The 6,239-nt window shown below is 37.7% G+C and overlaps 1 long non-coding RNA gene across 1 annotated transcript; it reads left to right on the forward strand.

Annotated features, from left to right (window-relative positions):
• The first annotated feature begins 697 nt into the window (after positions 1–697).
• On the forward strand, positions 698–5,152 carry LOC115836657. The gene is made up of 3 exons (XR_004031653.1): positions 698–808; positions 4,597–4,689; positions 5,057–5,152. It is a non-coding gene; the product is annotated as an uncharacterized LOC115836657 (long non-coding RNA).
• Positions 5,153–6,239: the final 1,087 nt, after the last annotated feature.

A 6,239-nucleotide genomic window follows, 5' to 3' on the forward strand; every position in this document is an offset into this window, starting at 1 on the left:
GTTCTGCTCAAATGCTACTCTTGAGGTGTCAATGGAAATAATCATTTCTGGAAGTCCTTTCACTGTAGGTGGAACATCCTTAGATGTATATATACTCTTGTATCCAGGAATTCGTTAGAAATTCTCCATAAAAGGATAATCACAGATGCACTCGATGGTTTATCTATTAACATATTCATGGAAATATTAGACATGATGCCAAATCCAATAGTATAGTCATTAAATTAACTATAATATAGTTTATACGGAAGTCTTTAAAAAGACACAGCCATTTAAAAGTAAAATTGTAGAAAAATATTAAATTATACCATTCTTGGTCTGTATGTACCAAGTTATTCTGTGGTAACAATAACACCAAAAACAACCTCCCAAATCCTAGTAGCTTATAGAAATACAGGTTTATATGGCTCACATCACACGTCCACATTGGGCTGACGGGAATTCTGTTCCACTTCTCCTCACTGTGGGATGAAGGCTGCAGTAGGGTGAATTATGACCCCCAATGATAACCAGGTTCAAATCCCTGGAACCTCTAAATGTTACCTTACATAGAAAAGGGTTTTTGCAGATGTGACTACATTAAGGATCTTGAGATGAGGAGATTATCCTTGGGTTATCTAGGTGGGCCCTAAATATAACTAAAAGTATTGTTATAAGAGAGAGTAAAGAGAGAACTTAACTACAGGCAGAAGAGAAGGCGGCCATGCGACAGAAGCAAAGGGAGGCAGTATCTGAGAGAGAAGATATTTTGATGGTGGCTTTGAAGATGGAGGAAGAGACAATGATTGTAAGGATTCATCATGCAAAGGTAAGGATTTGAAGGAATCAAACTCTAGATGTTGTAAAAGGGAACACATTCTTCCCTGGGCCCTCCAGAGGGAGCACAGCTCTGCTAACATCTAAGTTTTATCCCTATAATACTCATTTTGAACTTCTGGCCTCCAGACTGTAAGAGAACGCATGAGTGTTTTTTAAAGCCACCAGGTTTATGGTGGTTCATTATAGCAGCCATAAGAAATTAACACAGAGACTAAGAGAAAAGGCACTACCTTGATCATCGCTAGTTCCATGGCAGAAAGGAAAACAGCTTTGGTGGATTTGATGCCAGTCATGAGTGCTCTTGCCCAGGAATGACACAAAGTATTTTCACGGACACTTCATTCACCAAAATAAACCTACAGCCCCACCCAAACCCTGTGGGACCAGGAATCTTATCAGGCACATGAATTTGGGAGAACTAGCAATATTTGGTTAGTTGTCCTAATCACTACTCAACAGATGGAAAGTATGAGTGATACAATATCCATTAATAATCAGGGCATAAAACAATTATGATACCAATACAGGAAAACAAAACAGAAATGTGCACCTACACTACAAAAGAGAAAACAGCCCCAAATACCATATTTTTTTTTTTTTTTTGGAAAGTGGTAATATAGCTGACTTTTCTTTTCCTCCCTTTTAATGATTTTCAACCTTACATCAATATGTATTTTTGCAAGTTGCAGGAAAATATACTCTTCCAGTCAGCTAGCAGGTGAGCAATGGTAGAAGAGTGTACAAACCCAACCATAATATTCATAACAATATTCATTTGTGAAAGTGGAAAGGCAGAAGCCAGAGACAATCACCACTTGAAGGGCCTGAGAGAAAATTGAAGCCCAAAAGACAATAAAATGAATCTAAAACATGGCAAGTAGATAAGGCTGGAGTCTGGGCAAAACATCAGCTTTTCAGATTGGAAAGTTTGTGATTTTTTAACTGTAATGCAAAATCCAATCTTTTGCTTACTAGTAAAACTGATAGTTTCTTATTCTTTTTCATTTCCCCTCTTATCCCACAATTTTAGTAATGAATGTTTTCGGAACAGTGGGTTCTTAAGTACATTTGTTTAATGGATTTTCCCCCTTTGGGAGGGAGATAGCAGACTCTTTTAACCTGCTAACATCCTGGCAGCAGGGCATGGTTTTTCCGCTTGTGCACCCACACATCTTCCTGTGTGTCTAACACAGAGGAATCTTTCAAATAATGACAATAATTTCAACCAAAATTACAAAATTGTAGCTTCAGAGGCAGTATCCTTCTTTGGAATTCAGGTGTATTCATTTGCGAGGGCTGCCACAACAATGTCCCATGGACTGTGCAGCTAAAACAACAGAAAACTTATTTTCTCATAGTTCAGGGGTCCAGGATCAAGCTGTTGGCAAGATTGGCTTTTTCTGAGGTCTCTCTCCTCGGCTTGTGAATGGCCGCCTGCTTGCTTTGTCTTCACATGGTCTTTCCTCCGTGCATCTCTGTGTCCTAATCTCTTCTTAGAAAGACACCAGTCCTATTTGATTGGGGCCTACCCTCAGTCCCTCATTTTAGCTTAATTACCTCTTTAAATCAATTGTCTCCAAATATAGTCACATTCTGAGGTTCTGTGGATTTCAGACTTCAGCATAAGAATTCTGACAGTACACACACAGCCATTAACATCAGGTTTTTGAGGAACACTGTTTACTGACATCGAAGGAACTTCTATTTTTTGAAATAGATAAAAATACCACATCTGAGTGAAAGGATGTTGTCCAGAAGAGCTAAGTATTATTTGGCCTAGCCTTTAAATGTCATCCTGTAGAGACCAAAATCTCCTTGGAAGAGTGCAAGAACAGATATATATGTATATTTAATTTGTGAACACGTTCTGCAGGCCTCTTCTTTCTGGCAAGAGACCTACTTGTGAGCACATTGACCTTCCCTGTGCCTCTCCTTCAGAGCAGGATTTGTAGAAACCAGAAGCTTCCAAGAGAATGGCAATTTACCTTTTTCCCCACTGTAACACACAGCAGGTGTTAATTACTTTGTTATTTTAATTGATCAAAATGCCCCTGATGCCACAATAATTCTGGGCACACTTACCAACTGCTATTTCCCCCATTTATTTAAAAAGCCTGCCCTGAGTGTCTCTTTGTTCAGCCAAAATTCTGTGTTCCAAATTGTTACTGGCTCATTCGTACTAGAATATGAAATCAATTCCCAAAGTTGACCCTTAGACATGTGTGTGTATATATATATATATTTGTATATTATATTATATCTATTATATATATATATTTGACACTAACTGCAATGAAAATATAAGGAGTTAATAATTATCCTATTATGGGGCTTATGAGCCTGTAGAACTTGACCCCCCCAATATAAATTGGGGCCATTTTCCTAGTAACTGGGAAAATAATGCAAGGTCTTCAATTTCCTAAATTGTGTGTGTGTTGTGTTTGCAAGTCTTGTTTGAGTATTTACCAAATAGAGCTCAGTCGAGCATTCTTGAGATTTCTGTGATTTAAATGCACAAACAATGGTTCCTGGAGCTAGCCCCTCACTACAATATCAGGGGAGGCTGCTGTTTCTGTCTCTTTTATCCACTGAACACAGTAATTCCAGATTGATATTTTACCTACTTTAATCACGGGAAAGATCAAAAGAAACCAAAAATTCTGTTCAAGTCTTTTGAATATGGAGCAGTTGATGTCAAAAAAGGTGGCCCTCAAAGTAAAGAATCTAAGTTTCCATGGCCTCCTCCCTGATTCTGTGACACCGAGAAAGTCCTTTTCACCATTCTGAGCCTCAGTCATCTCCTCTGTTAAATGGTGATCAAGCACTATCTGATATATACCGTGCATACTGCTTTATAGTTTAGAAAACACAACATATGATGCTTATTGCTATCAGCACAGAAGGTAGGGAGGGTGTATTAGAACTACCATTTAGCATATGCAGATTCTGAGGCTTAGAAAAGTGAGTGGCTCCTGGTAACATGGCTAGTGAATAGGAAAACACCACTCATTTCCTGAGAATAGAGGGGGTAAACCAGATGTCCTTTTGATATCTCTTCTTGTTCTAAGATCTAAGATTTTGTGAAAAAATACAGCAAAATTTTGGAAAGTTTGCAATAACCTGCAAAAACACAAAAGCCAAATATCATTTATTCATACTAAAGAGATCCAAGGATAACATAAATAATTTATATCTCCAGACAATACAAATCCTATTTTGCTTCTATGTAATTGCATTTGAACAAACAAAATAATATGTGTGAAATCATCTGCAGTGTCTAGTGTCTATTAGGTACTCAATATACTTGGCTAAATCTAAAACTATTAAACCTATTTTTTTTCTTAGTTCATAAGTGTTTTTTTCTTTTATCCTCCAGAACTGTTCTTCTTTTAGCAAGCTCCATGAATCACTGCTTGAGAATATATCAAATCCCAGGAATTGAATCAGTTTTTTGTGGAATCCATGTTTAGGAATAGGACAAGAAATAGCTTTCAAAACTATGTTTAGAATATTTTCTGTTTCCAAGAAAGCTTATTGAAAACTGAGATAGAAAGCTCAGGTTTCAGACTAAGTAAATGCTATATGTGTGGTAGCCTTAGATGAATTATGCTACCAAATCTCATTGCTTTTGGCCTTTAATATATTATGCTATATTTGTCTCTATGCTGTTCTGTAATTACTTCTCAGCAGCTTTATTTGTGTACTTTCTTGTAAGCAACATTAAGGCAGGATTCATTAATTCCCGTGTTTTTTTCTTTCTTTCCCATTAAAACACAGAGCAAAGGGAAGTATACAGGGCAACATGAAGAAAGAAAATGGGCTTTGAAATTAGAAGACTTGAAGCTGAATCCTAGATCCCCAAATTACCGGGTATGTGGTGATGGGAAATTCACATAACCACTGGACCTCTGTTTCTTTTTGCTGAAATAAGGATGAAGACTAAAATAATTCACAGGGTGGTTTATAATCCAATGAGTCAAAGCAGATGAAAGAGATCTATAATGGTACAAGAACTATACAAATGTAAGTTCCTGCATCAAACAGAGTCAGGTAGTTCATCTTCAGAAATGTTCATTTGTCTTTTAAGTGTACAAATATGGTACATTTCAAAGCATCCTTTTCAGTTTGGTGTAGCCATCTGACTGATCTATGACCAATGGAATGGGCAGAAAGTAAAAGATAGTACTTCCAAGTCTAACTCATAAAAATGTCTCATATACATGTCTCTCTCTGTCAGCTGAAGAGATATTGATACCCAGAGTAATTGTGGAAGCTTGTACTGAAAAATGGTAGAGGCTTCAGCAGCCTGAGTACCTGAATGGCTGCGTGGAATAGAGTCTTCATTCCATCCTGCTGCCAAATGGACTTTACATAAGTGGGAACTAAACCACTGTTGTGTTAATGCATCAATATTTTTAGTTTATTTGGACCAGCACCTAGCATAATCCTAACTAATGCAAGTGATATTATTCAGTGTTAGACAATGTAATTTTCTTCCAGTATCTGTGGGGATTTTCTGTCTCTCTGTGCTGGCAGCTTTCAAATACAAAAATGTCAGTATCACACTTGAAAAATTAAAAAACCTGAAAAAGGTACAAATCAGAAATAATTATAGTGCAATCACACCTGTGGTTTAACAGGATCCCAGCACCCCTAAATCATGCAGTCTATGCACTCTTCAGCTGGCCAACCTTGAACGCTGTGTAGTTACTTGTGTAGTCTTGGTCACTGCTCTCATTTTGTTTTCATGTTTGTTCATGAGACAAATTATCACACATTCTAACGACCGTATGAACTTTTTCTTAGCTCATATGCAAAGCAAGTTGTGCCCACACATCACAATGTCATAAAACCTCTGCAAACCAATGGATGCTTTCAAATATGTTGCTACTAATATAAGAAGTCTCAGTTACAGCAAAAGTATGGTTTTCAGATTAATCATAAGTTGGCATCATGGCTTCTCTCATGATTCTCCCTGACGGTTCAGGGTCTAGGCTCTTTAAGGTAACCCTTAGCCTTATGAAACTCAAGGCATATACACGAAGAACTCAGTGTGGGTTTGGGAGCTCCAACAGAGTTGGGTACTTCAAGGCATGGCCCACAGACTGCTGCAGAACCGATCAGCAAGGCACTCCTCTAATTCATTTCACATCCCGCTAATCAAAAGATTGTCTCTCACACCCTTTCAGCTCTGCCAGGTTTTAGTTTGTGATTGCTTTCATATTTTCCTTGAAGCGCTATCTTTTATCTTTTATCATATTTTCATGGTTGTTTCTTTTATCTTCAACATTTAACTTCTGGATCCTAACTCGTGTTTATTACTCCATGGTGCCTTGTCCATAACCGCGACAAATTGTGAGCTCAAGCACCGTTCATCTAGTACCCTCTGATGAGAGTATAACAGAGATTGTCACTCCGTG

This window comes from Nomascus leucogenys, chromosome 9 (assembly GCF_006542625.1).
Source record: "Nomascus leucogenys isolate Asia chromosome 9, Asia_NLE_v1, whole genome shotgun sequence".
NCBI classification, from domain to species: domain Eukaryota; kingdom Metazoa; phylum Chordata; class Mammalia; order Primates; family Hylobatidae; genus Nomascus; species Nomascus leucogenys.